An 18,637-nucleotide genomic window follows, 5' to 3' on the forward strand; every position below is an offset into this window, starting at 1 on the left:
TGTTGGCACGAATGAATACACAGATAAGAGGACTCTATACATGCGTGGATAAATAGTTAGGTAGATGTTTTCTCCCCACTTCAGACCTTGGGATCAGAGGGTGCAGTTAATCACAAGCCTCAGTCCATGATTAATTATCCCTGTAAGGCTCTGCTCCTGTTTTATTTAAACTCTTCTAACATGTTTACTGTATATCCTTTTTTGTTTTTGTATATGTACTTCTAAAATGCGTATTATGGTTTCACATTGTGTGTATTTTTAATTTACATAAGTGGTTGTGAGAGAGAGAGATATATATAATTTTCTTTCTGTTTTTCATCTTAGCACTCTGTTTTAAAGATCTAGCCTTGCTACTGCACGCTAATAAGAAAAGCCATACAGACAAGTCATCTGACTTTTGTACATTTTTCTCATCATATGCAGCTAGGGATTTTATGGCAGCATTAGAAAATTTACTCTTTAATATGACAAACATGAAAAACCGCCTCTGAGCTATAAAATTTATACAACCAAATACAAAGTGACTTTTTTTTTTTTTTTGTGAGGAAGATCAGCCCTGAGCTAACATCCATGCTAATCCTCCTCTTTTGGCTGAGGAAGACCGGCTCTGAGCTAACATCTATTGCCAATCCGCCTCCTTTTATTTTTCCCCAAAGCCCCAGTAGCTAGTTGTATGTCATAGTTGCACATCCTTCTAGTTGCTGTATGTGGGACGCTGCCTCAGCATGGCCAGAGAAGTGGTGCGTCGGTGCACGCCCGGGATCTGAACCAGGGCCGCCAGTAGCGGAGCGCGAGCACTTAACCGCTAAGCCACGGGGCCGGCCCACAAAGTGACTTTTTACCATTTGCTCTCAAAGCCCATGCCACAGAAAGGCTTTTATTGATGGTCTATGTGTTCCCTGTGCTTGTTCACACCATGAGGGTTTCTAACAAACATGAGCCAGGGCTTCAAAATCTTGGCTCCACAACTGTGTGATCTTAGGCAAGTTACTTAACCTCTCTGTGTTTCAGTCTCTATCTGTAAAGTGAGGTTAATAGTAGTACCTACTTCATGGTGTTGACATGAGGATTAAATGAATTAATATTTATAAAGTGCTTATAACAGTACCTGGAACATAGGAAGCATTATATAGGTGTTTGTGAAATGAAATGAATGAAAAGAACATGCCATCTGAAAGCATCGACTTGTTCCCATTAATCATAATCTGCTTTTCCCATTAGAGCATCTCTCCCTTTTAGGAGAATCTTACTCTGTTATTTTTATAAGAATTCCGTTTTCATACCTTGTAAAGAAATGTAAAAAGCCCTAAGAATGACATCACATCCTTTACAACCTTTGTATAAAATATTCTAAGTAACTATTAGATTCTCAGTATGAAAATCAGGAGCAGAGATTCATGGATCAAAAAGACTCATGTGCATTTAGACTAAGAAAATAAAAGGACTCTACATTTCACATCAAATATAAGTTGCCAAGCTCTTGAGGGCACACAAAGCAATCCTCTTTTTTCCCCATCAAAGCTTCTATGACTTCACTGTTCTCTCCTGGCCACAGAAGACAGAATTCCCAGAGCCAGGAGCTGTGAAGTCAGAGCAACTGCAACAGCCTTCAGGCGATTCTATGATCAAGTCATTCCTGAGATGAGGCATTACATTTCTCTCTGCTTTTATCCTTATCACTGGTGATGATGTCATTTTGGAAGCACTAAATATCAGAAAAAGATGAGCATTTTTAATGGGTTGAAGAAGTCTTTCAAATGGAAGGCCAACCATGAGATGTATTTCTTAATTTGAAAATCAAGCTACATTTAATTGTTCCAGACTGTTTTCCATTATAGGCCATTGCAAACTTCTTTTCCAAGAGTGCTTGCAATCACTTACTTTTCTGATTGGGTGCCCTGGGATACAGCCAGATTAACTCTGAGCTGTGAATTTTACAAATGCTCTTGTTTAACCTATAATCGATTTAAATAGAGCCATTCTACAAAATGCAAACATGGTAATTGGTGCAATTTTATTTTTTTGCATGAAACAGCATACAAGAATATGCTGGCTTTGACTTTCTGGATTTTTGCACAGCCAGAAGTCTGGCAGAATAATCACTGAAGTTCAAATTAAAGCCCCAGATGGAAACACAAACAGGGGCCACCACTGTGCCTTTTTCATGCTTCGAGGCTCAGTTCTGGACAGAAATGTGTTTCCAGTTAAAATGTAATCATTTCCAATTCCTTCTGATCGCTGGATCATATTGGAAAGAAACAGCCTGAGGACTACAATTGCTTTTAATTACCACTAAATGTTGATTGAAATGACCATTTCCTTTCCATATATTTGTATTTTTATAGAACAAACAAGAATAAAATAAAGATATGGCCTTTTTATACTTCAAGTTTATTTTGAGAAAGATCTTTGTTTAATATTACCCTCTTTGGGTTACTTTCTTTGTCTGGATTGGATTTTCCCAACTTTCGTCACCATGAATTATGGAAAGAGCTGGGTCAGTATAACATCCTTGAATGATCAAGGTTTTAAATTTAGGTGACTGTTTTTTAAATTCAGTAAGGCTCAAAAGAATTCATATGCTTCTCTGATTAAAAAATGTAAAACTATAGGATACTATGGATGAGGTTTATTCTAACCCCACCATACTGCTACCTCCCCACACCATTTAAAAAATGAATGCATTGAGAGCCAGCCCTGATGACCTAACCGTTAAAGTTCGGCATGCTCTGCCTCGGTGGCCTGGGTTCGGTTCCCAGGCATGGAACCATACCACTCGTCTGTCAGTAGCCATGCTGTGGTGGCGGCTCACATGGAAGAACTAGAAGGACTTACGACTAGAATATATACAACTACGTACTGAGGCTTTGGGGAGGGGAAAAAAAAAAAGAGAGAGGAAGACTGGCAACAGATGTTAGCTCAGAGCAAATCTTTCCCAGAAAAAAAAACAAAAAAAAACAAAAAAAACTAAGCCTGAATCCAATGAAGCCTCCAGATCCAACTCCAGTTTACAAGAACACTGAGGATGGAGGAATATGTTCAAGACACCCCAAAGGTGTCAGCGAAATCCAGAATAAGGACAAATTCTATATGACAAATGATTTGGTTTAAAAAAAATATGAATACATTGAGATTACTGAGAGACATAAGTAAAAATCCCACAAACCAAAAAACCAAAACACTCTATTTCACGCTCAAGTTTCATGGAATATTCAATATCTGAAATTTTACAGTAGTTTTGATCCTTATATATTATTGAAATGCTATAAATAACAACTATTCCGCTTCTTAGCTGGGATCTGAGACATATATCCTAAAACCCAGCAGTGAATCGTGGCACCCAAATCTTGCTCAAAATAGAAATGAATAGCAAACACAAACATGTCAGATGGCTCTTGTGATTTCTTCTCCAATTGAACAACTCGTATGGATAAGTAAATGTACTTTTTGATGCTTTTATGATTATTTCAAGATTTCTATCACAAAGTGAAGAAAAATGTCTTACGAAGTTGATTGTATTGTAGAAATACATAATTTCTAAAATGAATCTCGTATTTGGGTTTCCCAAGGAGATATTGGCAATAAAGAGAGGAAATTTATATGTCTGGTAAGATCTCATAAAGCAGTATGTTTAAACAATCCACAAAATGTTAATTAATAGCATAAGCTGTGGAGTCAGAGATACCTGTGTGGTTCAAATCTACCTTACTAATTCTGTGACCTTGGGAAATAATTCAACTTCTCCATGCTTAAATTTTCTTACTGATAAGTGGTAATTATAATCCCTCCCTCAAGAGTTTTGAGGAGAATCAAATAAGATAAAATGAGTGTTTGGCACTGTACTGGAAACATAGTTAGTCCTGAATAACAATTATTGTTATTATGCTTGGGTGTATGGCATATATACAAAAAAATAAACTATTGGCCCTGACTTCAGGACTATTATCCTCTCACTTAAGTTTTCACATACATACATGAAAGTTATATGTATTGCAAATCAGAATATGATTCAATGAGTCTAGTAAAGCTTTAGGACTCTAGGGAGGAAGAAATTGCTGTGGAATGCAGTGGTCTGATAAGGCTTAATGGAAAGAGAGAGGATTTGAGCTGAACCATAAATGGAGTGTAGATTTCAGATATTGAGAGAGAAAGTGTGGTTCATTCCAAATATTAGCAGTGGAAGGACAATGGTCATGTGCATGGGATTTCAGAGGAGGATACCTCTAGACTAATGAATATACTTGTTTGGCTAGAGCGGTGTGTCATTCATGTAGGGGAGAGTGTGAGAAGATGTGGAAAGATAGATTATGGATGTCTCTAAAGGCCCTGGGGATTTTTGAGTAAGCGAGTGAGATGCTAACAGTTGAGGAAGATTTATTTGGTTGCTTCTTGTTAGATGGGCTGAAAGAAGGATCAGATGGAGGAAGGATGATGAATTAAGAGGTAATTTATGTGTGGGGCAGGATGGAGGTCATGAGACTGGAAAGAGAAGACAGTGATAATACCAAATTAGATAATGCAGTTTATAAACATCACCTAGTTTAATCCTCCCAACAACCCTAAAGAATAGAGACCATTATTTTATCCACTTTATTGTTGAGAAAACTGAGGCTATGAAAGTTAAGCAATTAATCTGAGATAACACAGCTAGACTGTGAAAATGATGGGCTTTGAAGTCTGGTTTTCCAGAATTCAAGCATGTAACCATTTTGCCATACTGCCTGCTACATATGAGAAAATTGGTGCCTGGAAATTCATGCATTATTTCCCTTACAAAATACAGTTTCCTTTTAGATCAAATCCCAGCTTGATCGTTATTGTGGAAATAAAGACCAACCAAATGAGAAAAGCAAAGTGGAAAAGCTTCATAGTGGCAAAAAGCAGGGTCTTCAGGTGTGCCCTGATTGAAGCATGTTGACGTGGAAAAGCTGTAGGCAGGCTAACTAAAAGCAAGACATCTTATGTGATTGGTTAGGGATGCATACTTGACTTTCTCTGGTTGGTCTAAGTTGGAAGTGGGGACAAAAATCATGGAAGCTGTCAGTTATTAATCAAGTCCTGGCCAATTGGGGCTGATTGTTACAGAAGTTATTATTTAGCTCCCTGGATTGTCGCTAGAGATAACAATCTGGCTTCCTGCAAGTCTGGCTTATAGCCAGCTGTCTTCCTGGGACATTTATTGTACATAAAGACGTTGGTTTCCTGGGCAGGTTGCAGCAGGTTGTGGGTCAAAGTTCTATTTTTATATGCGGTCTGGCCATTTTCCATCTGTATATTCAGTCTCCCAATACTTTTTTAGGGCTTAGTTGCCTTCAAACCCCTTAAGATATTTTTTGATTCTGATGAAAGAAACACTATTCCAGATACAAATGTTGGAAGTTTAATTAAAAATTTATTTGGGAGTACAAAATTGAAACTGAATACAGGCATACTTCAGAGATATTGCGGGTTTGGTTCCAGAACACCTCAATAAAGCGAATATTGCAATAAAGCAAGTCACATAAAATTTTTGGTTTCCTAGTGCATATAAAAGTTATGTTTACACTATAATATAGTCTATTAAGTGTGCAATACATTGTCTAAAAAAACAATGTACATACCTTAATTAAAAAATACTTTGTTGCTAAAAAATATGAATCATCCTCTGAGCCTTCAGTGAGTTATAATCTTTTTGCTGGTGGAGGGTCTTGCCTTGGTGTTGACAGCTGCTGACTGATCAGGGTGGTGATTGCTGCAGGGTGAGGTGTGGGACAATTTCTTAAAATAAAACAACAATGCAGTTTGCTGCATCGATTGACTTTTCCCTTCATGAACAATTTCTCTGTAGTATGCAATGCTGCTTGATAGTATGTTACCCGTAGTAGAACTTCTTTCTAAATTGGAGTCAATCTAAACCCTGCTGCTGCTCTATCAACTAAGTTTACGTAATATTCTAAATCCTGTGTTGTCATTTAAACAATTTTCACAGCATCTTCATCAGGAATAGATTCCATCTCAAGAAACCACTTTCTTTGCTCATCCATAAGAAGTAACTGCTTGTCTGTTAAAGTTTCATCATGAGATTGCAGCAGTTCAGTCACATCTTCAGGCTCCACTTCTAGTTCTAGTTCTCTTGCTGTTTCCACCACATCTGCCGTGACTTCCTCCGCTGAAGTCTTGAACCCCTCAAAGTCATCCATGAGGGTTGGAATCAACTTCTTCCCAACTTCTGTTAATGTTGATATTTGGACCTCTGCCCATGAATCATGAATGTTATTACTGGCATCTGGAATGATGAATACTTTCCAAAAGATTTTCAATTTACTTTGCCCAGATCCATCAGTAGAATCTTCATCTATGGTAGCTATAGCCTTACAAAATGTATTTTTTAAATAATAAGACTTGAAAGCTAAAATCACTCTTTTATCCATGGGCTGCAGAATGGATGTTGTGTTAGCAGTCATGAAAACAACATTATCTCATTATACGTCAGAACTCTTGGGTGACCAGGTGCATTGTCAAAGAGCAGTAATATTTTAAAAGGAATCTTTTTTTCTGAGCAGTGGGTCTCAACAGTGGGCTTAAAATATTCAGTAAACCATGTTGTAAACAAATGATCTGTCATCCAGTCTTTGTTCTTTCATTTACAGAGCACAGGCAAAGTAGATTTAGCATAATTCTTCAGGGGCCTGGGATTTTTGGAATGGTAAATGAGCATCAGCTTCAACTTAAAGTCACCAGCTGCCTTAGCCCCTAACAAGAGAGTCAGCCTGTCCTATGATGCTTTGATGCCAGACATTGATTTCTCTTCTATGAAGAGCTGTGAAAGTTCTAAATGGCATCTTCTTCCAATATATGGCTGTTTCATCTACACTGAAAATCTGTTGTTTGGTGTAGCCACCTTCATTAATTGTCTCAGCTGGAGCTTTTGGATAACCTGCTGCAGCTTCTACATCAGCACATGCTGCTTTGTCTTGCACTTTTATGTTATGGAGACAGCTTCTTTCCTTAAACCTCATGAACCAACCTCTGCCAGCTTCAAACTTTTCTTCTGCAGCTTCCTCACCTCTCTCGGCCTTCAAAGAATTGAAGAGAGTGAGGGCCTTGCTCTGGATTAAGTTTTGGTTTAACGGAATGTTGTGGCTGGTTTGATCTTCTATCCGGACCACTAAAACTTTCTCCACATCAGCAATAAAGCTGTTTCACTTTCTTATCATTCGTGTGTTCACTGGAGTAGCACTTTCAATTTCCTTCAAGAACTTTTCCTTTGCATTCACAACTTGGACAACTGGTGCAAGAGGCCTAGCTTTCAGCCTATCTCAGCTTTTGACATGCCTTCCTCACAAAGCTGAATCATTCCTAGCTTTTGATTTGAAGTGAGAGACATGTAACTCTTCCTTTCGCTTGAACACTTAGAGGCCATTGGAGGGTTATTAAGTGGCCTAATTTCAATGTTGTTATGTCTCAGGGAATAGGGAGGCCCAAGGGTGGAGGGAGAGATTGGAAACAACCTGTCAGTGGAGCAGCCAGAACACACATAACATTTATCAATTAAGTTCATTGTTTTATATGAGCAAGATTCATGGCTCCCCAAAAAAATTACAATAGTAACATCAAAGATCAATGATTACAGATCACCATAACAAATATAATAGTAATGAAAAAGCTTGAAATATTGTGAGAATTGCCAAAATGTGGTACAGAGACACGAAGTGAGCAAATGCTATCGGAAAAATGGCACCTACAGACTTGCTTGACGCTGGGTTGCCGCAAACCTTCAATTTGTAAAAAATGCAATATCTGCAGAGTACAATAAAGCAAAGCACAATAAAAGGAGGTATGCCTATATTTGAGGCTTACAGCCATACATTTTATCTCAGAAACAACAGTGTGCCTAATTTACATGTGCCTGGTTATGCATTTCAACTCAGTCTTGTGCCCGCTTTTTTCCTACTTTCTTCCCTGCATTGCCGAGGAGGAGCCTGGGAACTACATTTCCCAGAATCTCTAGCCAACAGGTTTTAGGTTGTATTCTCTAATTAGAGGTTCTTTCTTGAAATATAGAAAGGGAAAGCCATTATTCTGCAGCGCAGCCATGGGCAGGCAGGTGGGGATTGGTGGATGGTTCCTGTGAGGTGTTGCCAGTGGCGTCCAAGCATCCTCCTGAGAATCACTCACTTTGGTGAAGCAGCGAAGGTCAGTGGAGGCAGCTTTCCTGATATTCTTGCACTTCTAGATTTCCTGAAAGCTTGCAGGGCCTTCCCTGACCTTTGGTCTCCTAGCCCTTCAAATGGTTTGGTAAGTCTTTAATTCCCAGTATTAAACCTTGTTTTGTGCAAAATACCTAGAGTGATTTCTGTTTTTCTGACTGACCCTGACTGAATAATCAAACAAACACTCTGCCAAAACTAGGGGTATACATATCCTCTGAGAATGTTCTGGATGTAACTAGACTATGCTCTATTGTTAAATAGCCAAGACAATTGAGAGAAAAAGAGTAAATGTTTTAGGTCTCATATATTAGCCTTAGCTTCTTAATAGGGGTATCATTTCTTATTTTCCTTATTTTCCCAGAGTTTAGCACAAAGCATAGCACAAATTAGTCACTCAGTAATGTTTGTTAAATCAAGTTGCATTAAATGAACAGATGAACAGATAAAGAAACAGGAATTTTGAAGGAATTTTGAAGACCAAGGCAGAAAGTAGTTGATCAAAAGTGAAAGAAAATATAAAAAAGAAAATAATAAAATCATAAATGACAGTAGACATATATATGCTGCTAAGGCCCTTCTACAAAGAGGAAGTTAAAGATCAAAGCATTAATTAGGAATAGTCTTAGAATTATTCTACGGTTTATTTCTGGTTGTGTTTTAGCTTTTAATGCCTTTCCTCACATTCCTTCCTTTCTACTCCCTTTAATTCCTTCCAAACTAATCTCAAATCCATCCACTTTCTGCCATCTCCATTGTTACTATCCTAGTCCAAGAAACGCTTATCTCACTGGGACTCCTGCAGTAACCTCCAAACTGGGTTCTCTGCTTCCACTCCAGCCCCCTCCAATCATTGTCTAGAGCTGCACTGTCCAGAACGGTAGCCACTAGCCACATGTGGCTACGAGCACTGCAAATGCTGCTAGTTTAAATTGAGATGTGCTGTAAGTTTAAAATACACCCTGAATTTCAAAGACTTAGTATGGAAAAAAAAAGTAAGATGATAAATTTGTATGTTAATTATGATAATGATCTGATGGTTTGGATATGTTGGGTTAAATAAAATATATCAGTAAAATTAACTTGATATATTCTTTTTATTTCTAAAAATGTGACAACTAGAAAATTTAAATTTCCTATGTGGCTTGCAATATATTTCTATCGGACAGCACTGCTCTAGACAATAGTCAGTGATCTTTTTTTTAAAACAAAAATTAGTTCATATCGTTGCCCTGATTTAAACCTTGCACATAGGATAAAGACCAAAATTTGTAATGTTGCCTTCGAGTCCTTCTCTAATCTGGCAGCTGCCCACCTCCTCAGCCCTATCTCATGCTCTTCACCCTTGGCAACCTTGTCCTCCTTGAAGTTCCTTGAAGGCACACTTCTCTTCTTAGCAGCAGTTCCTGTTCACATGTTCTCTCCTACCTGAAATACTTTTCTCACTCTTCACATGTCTGGTCCCCACTCATCCTTTGACTCACCCTAGGTCTCAGGTGAAAGGCTACCACATGAGAGAGCTCTACTTGACACCTTGTCTCAGTCAGCTTGGACTGTCACAACAAAATATGACAGGTGGCTAGGTGGCTTAAAAAACAAATTTATTTGCCCACAGTTCCGGAGGCTGGAAGTCTGAGATCAGTGTGCCAGCGTGGTGAGGCTCTAGTGAGGGGTCTTTTCTAGGCTTGGAGATGGCCACCTTCTTGATGTGTCCTCACGTGGCAAAGAGAAAGAGACAGAAACTCTCTGGTGTCTCTTCTTATAAGGGCACTAATCCTATCATAAGGTCCCCACCCTTGTGACCTCATCTTACCTAATTATCTTCCAAAGGCCCCATCTCCAAATACCATCACATTGGGGGTTATGGCTTCAACATATGAATTTGGGAGGGGGACACAATTGAGTCCATAGGACTCCCCAAGCTATATTGTATCCCCTGTCGTTTTATCTTATAACAATATGTTTTGTCCTGTGTAACACTTATCACAATTTATAATTATGTATTTATTGGTTTGACAAAGATAGCATTGCAGAGTTCTTATTCAGTAAATGGTTCTGTTAACATTTGTATTGGGCTCATATAATGTCAGACCCAGAAGGAACTTAGGATGTCATCTAGACAAGTCTTTTTGTTTTAGATATGAGAAAACTGATACAATTTTACTTTTACTAAAAAAAAAAAAAAGGGAGATTCTCTTTTTTGTGATTTACATCTTACGGAGTTAGTAACTTTTAGACTGAGAAACTAAAGTATGATAGATGATGATAAGTATGATAGTATGAGAGATGAGAAGATCCTGCACACCCGTATGAGGAATGCACAGGTTTACCTCATACCATGGTATCATTTAATATGAACCCACTCTGAAGTGCTCTGTGAGGGGGAGAATGGCAAAGGATATGCCTTAAAGTTTCAAAGAAGCCTGGGCCATCTTTCCTAGTTCAAAGTAATGCCAAGTTTGTTTTTTATTCCCCAAATAATTCTAATGATATCAAAGAAGTGAGGTTGATTACAGATGTCTATTATCTCTCAGCTTTGTTTGTTTGAAAAAGTCTTCATTTAGCCTTGATTTTTGAAAGATATTTTCACTGGGTATAGAATTCTAGGTTGACAATCCTTGAAAGATACTGTCAATTCTTTTCTGTCTTTCCTATCTTTGTACTTTTCTCTGGCTACTTTTACGATGGTCTCTTTATTTCTGGTTGTCAGAAATTTGATTATGATGTGATTTGCCATGATTTTCTTTATATTTATTCTGCTTTGGGTTTGCTGAGCTTCTTGAATTTTTGGGTTAATAATTTTCATCAAATTTGAAAAATGTTTAGCCATTCTTTCGTCAAGTATTTTCTTCTGTCCCTCTCTCTATTTTATCTCCTCTGAAGCTCTAATTACACATATATTAGACCACTGTATACTGTCCCAAAAGTCATTTTTCAGTCTTTTTTAAATTTTTTATGCTTAACTTTGGATAGTTTCTTTTGCTATATCTTGAAGTCAGTTGATTTTTTTTTGTCTTTAGCAGTGTCTAAACTGCTGCTAAATCCATCTAGTGTAGCTTTTCACCTCAGATCATGTATTTTTTATCTCTAGAAGTTCTGTTTGTGTCTTTCTTATATCTTTTACTTTTCTCCTTGTCATGATTATGTTTTACTCTATCATTTTAAACATATGGATCTTATTTACACTAGCCATTTTAACATTTTTGTATGTTAGTTCCATCATCTCTGTCATATCTGGGTCTGTTTCTCCTGATTTTTCTCTCGGTTATGGGTCGTATTTCCTGCTTCTTTGAATACCTAGTATATTTTTATTGAGATATAATTGACATATAACATTAGTTTCAGGTGTACAACATAACAATTCAATATTTGTATGCATTGCAAAATGATCACAGTAAGTCTAATTAACATCTGTCACTTGACATAGTTACAAAAAAATTTCTTTTTCTTGTGATGAGAACTTTTAGGATCTACTCTCTCAGCAACTTTCAAATATGCAACACAATATTATTAACTATCGTCATCACGTGGTACATTACATCCCCATGACTTTTTATTTTATAACTGGAGGTTTGTACCTTTTGACCCACTTCACCCATTTCTCCCACCCCCACCCCTCAGCTCTGGCAATCACCATTCTGTCCTCTGTATCTATGAGCTTGGGTTTTTTTGTTTTTGTTTTTATATTCCACATATAAGTGAGATCATACAGTATTTGTCTTTCTTTGTCTGACTTATTTCACTTAGCGTAATGCCCACAAAGTCCATCCATGTTGTCACAAATGGCAAGATTTCACTCTTTTTTATGGCTGGATAATATTCCATTGTGTGTTTTTTATATCATCTATCTATCTATCTATCTATCTATCTATCTATCTATCTATCACATTTTCTTTATCCATTTGTCCATCAATAGACACTTAGCTTGTCTATTGTAAATAATACTGCAATGAACATGGGGGTGCATATATCTTTTTGAGTTAGTGTTTTCATTTTCTTTGGATAAATACCCAGAAGTGTAATTGCTGGATCATATGGTAGTTCTATTTTTAATTTTTTGAGGAACCTCAGTACTGTTTTCCATAGTGGCCAAGAATGCACAAGGGTTCCATTTTCTCCACATCCTTGCCAACTTGTTATTTCCTGTCCTTTTGATAATAGACTTCCCAACACGTGTGAGGTGATATCTCATTTTGGTTTTGATTTGCATTTCCCTGATGATTAGTGTGGTTAAGCATCTTTTCTTATACCTGTTGGCCATCTGTATGTCTTCTTTGGAAAAATGTCTATTCAGATCTACTGCCCATTTTTTAATCATGTTTTTTGGTTTCTTTGGTATTGAGCTATATGAGTTCTTTATCATACCTGGTATTTTTAATTGGATGGCAGACATTGCAAATGTTACATTATTGGTACTGAGTTTTGTTGTGGTCATTTAAATAGCATTTGATTTTTTTCTCCATGCCATTGACTTACTTAGAATAAGTGAGTTCCTTTAGAGACTCAGTTTTAAGCTTAGATACAGTGGACACAGAGCAGCTTTTGGTATAGGGTTACTTTAGTCACACTCTAAGGCCGTCTGAGGATTTTTCCTAATATCCTGTGTATTACAAGATCTTTTTACTCTGGCTGGTGGGAACATGAACTATTCCCAGCTGAACCATTCCTAGACGTTGTTTTGCCTATTATTTTCTTGGTGGCTCTTTCTTTCCCTAGCCTTGGGTAGTATCCTCATGTACAGGCACTGATTAATACAGAGCTGAAAGACTCAAAGGAAAGCCTCTGCAGATTTCTGGAGATCTCTCTACATATACACAGCTCTCTTCTCTTTGGTACTCTGCTCCATAAAATCTAGTCACCTTGGTCACCTTGAACTCCAATCTCTATACTTTCAACACAGTGAGACTACCATGCTGTGTTTGGTCTTTCTCTGCTTTGTGTCCTGGAAACTCTCTCTGGGTAGCAAGATAATGCCATCCTAGGGCTCATCTTGTTAGTGTCCCTTCTCTTGGGGATCACATTCGTGTGGTGTCTGTTGTCCAATATCTGAAAACTGTTTTTTTCCCCAGGTATTTTATATTTGTTTAAAGTGAGGGATAAATCAGTCCCTTGTTACTCCATTTTGGCCAGAATCCAAAGTCTTCATTTGTTTGTTTTCTATGAGAAGGCACCATGTCTTTTGTACATCATAGACTCAAAGAATGTTAGAGCTCAAGGCACCCCTAGAAGTCATCTAATCTAAGTCATTATAGGTATCTGGTAACTGATGCTCACAGATGAACAAAAACACACAAAAATATGACTTTGTGCTGTACAGGAAGACATTTTACTCCAGCTGTGTAAATGACGACAGTCATACCCCAATTGTTAACATAGAATTGATCGATGATGACATTAAGAATAGAGTAATAATGTTCTGGGCATTGTTGCCAGTTAACTTGCCTTTGGGAGGTGCTAGCAATTACTCATATAACCAAATGATTGCCCTAGTGAGTCTAAAGAAGAAAAAAAATCACAATTTAGTTCTGTTGGCTGCTAGTTTCCATTCCTATCCAATGTTTGGACCCTAGGACTGCTTTTCCTTTCCAGGAACCGTTTAAGTAATTGGATGATTCCAGGCTCTAACTGCCTTCTTGCTGCTTTTTCGCTTTTCAGAGATACTGGTGATATTTTACTGATGCTTATCCACCTGCTGTCTCCTTAAAAGCAACTTTAATTTGGTTAAAAATTCACCTGAATCTAAAATCCTCCCTGTTCATTATCCTGCCTCTTACCAGATAGTACTCTCTTTAATACCAACTTTTCTGAAGGTGTTGACGGAAAATAACCAATATCCATTCTATAGATAAGAGAGATAAAGTGAGTTTTACTTGAGTCAAACTGAGGATTATAACTTGGGAAGGCTGTTTCCACAAAGGAGAAAGTGTTCAGGAGAAGCATGGTTTTCAGTACAGTCTTATGCCTTTTTAGAACAAAGAAAATACATTAAACATCCCCAGGATACATATTCATCAAAGTTTCAAAGAGGTCTTCAGTTGTAAATTAGCAGGTCAACATGACCCTGATGTCAGGAAAGGAACTAATACTGGTGTTACCAATAGAACCTTAAAGATAAGGCATTACTGATACTTGTGTAGGAGTGGAAATATACATTCTTATCTTAGGAGTGCATTCTTTACTTTAATGGTTAAGGCAGATGCACAATGTATGTTTGGTAGGCCATAAGTCAGGCTTCTTTAGTTCAAGCCAAATCCATTTTGAACCAGAATAGCTACCCCATATATCTCAATATGTGAAAATCGCTCGTCAAAGGTTTCAACCCAGTCCAACAAAGTGGAAATTTAAAACTTGAGGGTCTTGTCAAATGCTACACTGACAGGGGACTTAGACTTGGGAAAGCCATGCTCTTTCTTTTACTACCGTAGAAAACACCACAATGCAAAATGGATTTCTATTGAAATCCTATTTCTAACTGATTATAGATCAAAGCCAGGATAAAGACTTTCAAAGTAGTGTGATTTTGTGATATGATAAGCAATATATGTATATCTGGTCTTTGTCCTCATTTCTTGGCTGAGCTCCATTTTAGTTTTCTAAGTGATAAGAGCCACAAAGGCTAAGAAGCACCTTTTGTTAACCATAACAAGCCCCTTTCAACCACACCTGAGGTTATGTTACAGAGGTGTTTTTTGGAAAGCATCTAGATAATCACGAGATGAGGGCTGGTTCAGGGGAACTAACCATGTGATTAAAGGGTTGGAACTTTCATTCTCACCCCCCCAACCCCCAAAGAGGGTAGAGGGGATGGAGATTGAGTCAATCACCAATGGCCAATGGTTTAATCAATCATGCTGATGTAACAAAGCTTCCATAAAAATCCTAATCAAAGGGTTAGGAGAGCTTCCTGGTTGGTGAATACATGGAGGTGCTGGGAGGGTGGCATTCCCAGAGAGGTCATGGAAGCTCCATGCCCCTTCCCTATACCTCATCCTCTGCATCTCTTCCATCTGGCTGTTCCTGAGTTATATCCTTTTGTAATAAGCTGATAATCTACTAAGCAAACTATTTTCCTGAGTTTTGTGGGCCACTCTAGCAAATTATCGAACCTGAGGAGAGTGTCATGGTACCTCCAATTTATAGCCGGTCAGTCAGAAGCATAAGTGACAACCTGTTCTTGTGATTGGCATCTGAAGTTGGTGGGGAGGGACAGTCTTGTGGGACTGAGCTTTTAACCTGTGGGATCTGATGCTAATTTCAGATATAATTTTCAGAATTGAGGTAAATTGTACGACACCTAAAGAATTACTTGGTGTGGAAAACCCACATATCTGGTTTCCAAAATGAAGTGTTGTGAGTAGTAGAGTAGAAATAGAGGAGAAACAGAAAATATTTTTCCTCTTTCAGGTAGTATGTATTTTCCATTACTAAAAATATATATATACAGACTACTTTAAGATAGTCACAAAATTCTAATAGATTTTATGACTCTTTCCTCCATCTCTAACCTCTCTTTTCCAATATGCACGTGTTTTAGAGGTAGTTATTATCATAGTATCAATTTTTTAAAAGGAAAGAAAGTTAAAACTACTTGGGAAATAATTCCACACCTCCATGGCTTTTCCTGTTTTTCAATCTCCTACCTCTTTTAAAGTGACGTTTCTTTCAATTACTCAGACAACTGAAGGACTTTGGAGAAAATTAAACTATCCATTAACCTATTGTTATATTTTTAAGATCAGCTATTTTTAACATAAAAAGTTTAAACATAATTTATGTCCACCGACAATATCTGATTATATATTCTATTGAAAATGAGACTTTCTTAAGCACTATGTACAACTAATCTTGTTCAGCACCAGTGACTCACCTCTTATCAGCTAAACAACAACTCTTTTTATACAAAAAGATAAAGTTGGTAAAAGAAGCCTTATAGTGTCCCTGGCTGTCTACACTACATAAAGTCAAATTTAAAGAGATTATGCTATAACACAGGGAACCATCTAGGGTGCCTGAAAGATGACCATTGTATATGATAACATATATGTGTGATGAATATTTTAGTCCTAAGAATTACCATGTATTATGAACCTATACTTTGTAGTCCACTTATGTGTGTGTATGTATATGTTAAAAATCAGGATTACAAGTCCTGCAGGAATAATCCTAAAATTTGAGAAAGCTGCATAATGTTTATAGCATGGGAGATTGCCCCTTTGTCACAACCTAAAATACCACCAGGGTTTGAGGCCTGGAGATTAAAGTCTTGTCACTCAAAATGGGATAAAACAAGGAAGTGACCCCTATTTGAAAGTCTGAAGCGTGGAGGAAGACTAAAACTTACTTATGTTATACCTTCTTCAAGGTGGGTATAATATATAAGCACCAAATCTTTTCAAAGGGAAGTTTCAGGCCAACTGTTCAATGATGTCATTTCTTTGCCAGGTTGTTTTTTCTCTTTCAATATAGTTGTGGTTTTGGTTTTTCCATGTACTGTCTTAGATGAATTGTCAGTAAGAGCCAGTCTCAATTACTTCACACCTGAGCACGGCTATAACTCTCTTTCTGTCTCCTCCATCTCATCACAAAAACCTGTAATAGCTACTGAAGTCTATTCTATCATTGGTCATTCTATCAGCAGTCTTTTGAGGGCCTAAGGGTCTAACTATGATACATTGACGTAGATCCTAAGCTGTTCATTCCACTGTGGAAGCAGTGTCAAAATACTCCAGGAGGCAGATACAACTCCAAATTTAAATACTCCAGAACAAAGCTGTATATTATACCCTCTTCTTTTAAATATACAACCAAACATCTTTATACGACCATTGTATGAATTAGATACATATCTGCCTTCAAATAAAAGAAATTTTTAAAGGTGTTCTGATTATTTTAAGAGTCAGAAAGTTAAAATATTACTTGTTAATCGAGGTCTTCCCAGATGTAGATGCCAAAATGGGATTAAATGTGCAAGGATTTAATTAGGAAAACACCTGTGAGAGACAAAGTGAAGGGAGCCAGGGAAGGCTGAGTGCAAACACAGGGATGGATTTGAGGTTGAGATGATTGGGGCCCTTGATCAAGTCTCTGTGGTTACACTCTCATGCCCACCACCATTACTTTTTTAAAATATTAAATATAGTTCAGGATTCAGGAATTAGTTTTATATAAAATATCTAAATCCACCTAATGACAATTTCTGTCACAGTAGGGCGTGTATGTTAGTACTTCAAACAAGATTGGACACAATACAAAGTAAAACAACTAGTCCTCAAAACAATATACCTCATAAATCAGGAGCAAAGGAATCTTACTGCCAAGGTCCCAGAGATGTGCTGATTTCATTTACATCTTGAATCTGACCGTGTTTAGCAGCTTAGGCAAAAACAGAAACACATTAGGCTATATTTGCTTTCTTTTTATGACAAAAAAAAGCCAACAAATTCAATATCAGAGGACATCTATTTTTTCCTTGAACTAAACCCAAGGAGGAATTTATTACTTGCTTGCCTGTACAAAGAATACTCACTACCATAATGGGTCATATCTCCAATTGTGGGTTTACAAAAGGATCAGAAATGCAATTCAAAGAGCTGATTCTTGTATTGACCTTCTGTAATGGTAGAGGACTTAACATTAAGCTGTAACTCTGTCAGGGAATTTCTATGTCTGACTTAAATAACATGACTCAAAAGCCATGCCTTCAAGTGTTCTAAAATAATACTGGGACAAAACTCAAAGAATTCAGAAGAGAAGATAATACACCTGCTCATTAGACCAGGCTAGACTTTTCCAATTATCTAATATTGTAGGGATATCTCTGGCCAATCCTTGATGGAGGTAAATTCATAGCAGAATTTATAATCAGTGTTTTCTAAAGTGTGTTATGTTTGTCATCCATGGCCCAAGAGAATATGTTAGAAGATAAACAAAACTTTAATAATTAAAATGTTATGGGCCGGCCCCGTGGCTTAGCAGTTAAGTGTGTGCACTCCGCTGCTGGCGGCCTGGGTTCGGATCCCGGGTGCGCACTAACGCACCACTTCTCCGGCCATGCTGAGGCCGCGTCCCACATGCAGCAACTAGAAGGATGTGCAGCTGTGACATACAACTATCTACTGGGGCTTTGGGGGAAAAAATAAATAAATAAATAAATTTTAAAAAAATGTTGTGATAATGTGTTCTGGAAAAAAATATAACTAACCCATTGAAACCATCAGTTCACAGATAAGGTTAAGTAAAAAAAAATTTTAAGACAAATATTAAGTAATAGTAAGCAGACGTGGCAGAAATCAAATGGTGAAGGTGATGTGGTAGGCTGGATAATGGCCCCCAAAGACATCTACACACTAATCCCAGAATCTGTGAATGTTCATTTATATGGTGAAAGGGACTTTGCAAATATGATTAAGTTAAGGATTTTGAGATGAGATTATCCTGAATTATCTGGG

The sequence above is a fragment of the Diceros bicornis genome, chromosome 17, assembly GCF_020826845.1.
Source record: "Diceros bicornis minor isolate mBicDic1 chromosome 17, mDicBic1.mat.cur, whole genome shotgun sequence".
Lineage (NCBI taxonomy): Eukaryota > Metazoa > Chordata > Mammalia > Perissodactyla > Rhinocerotidae > Diceros > Diceros bicornis.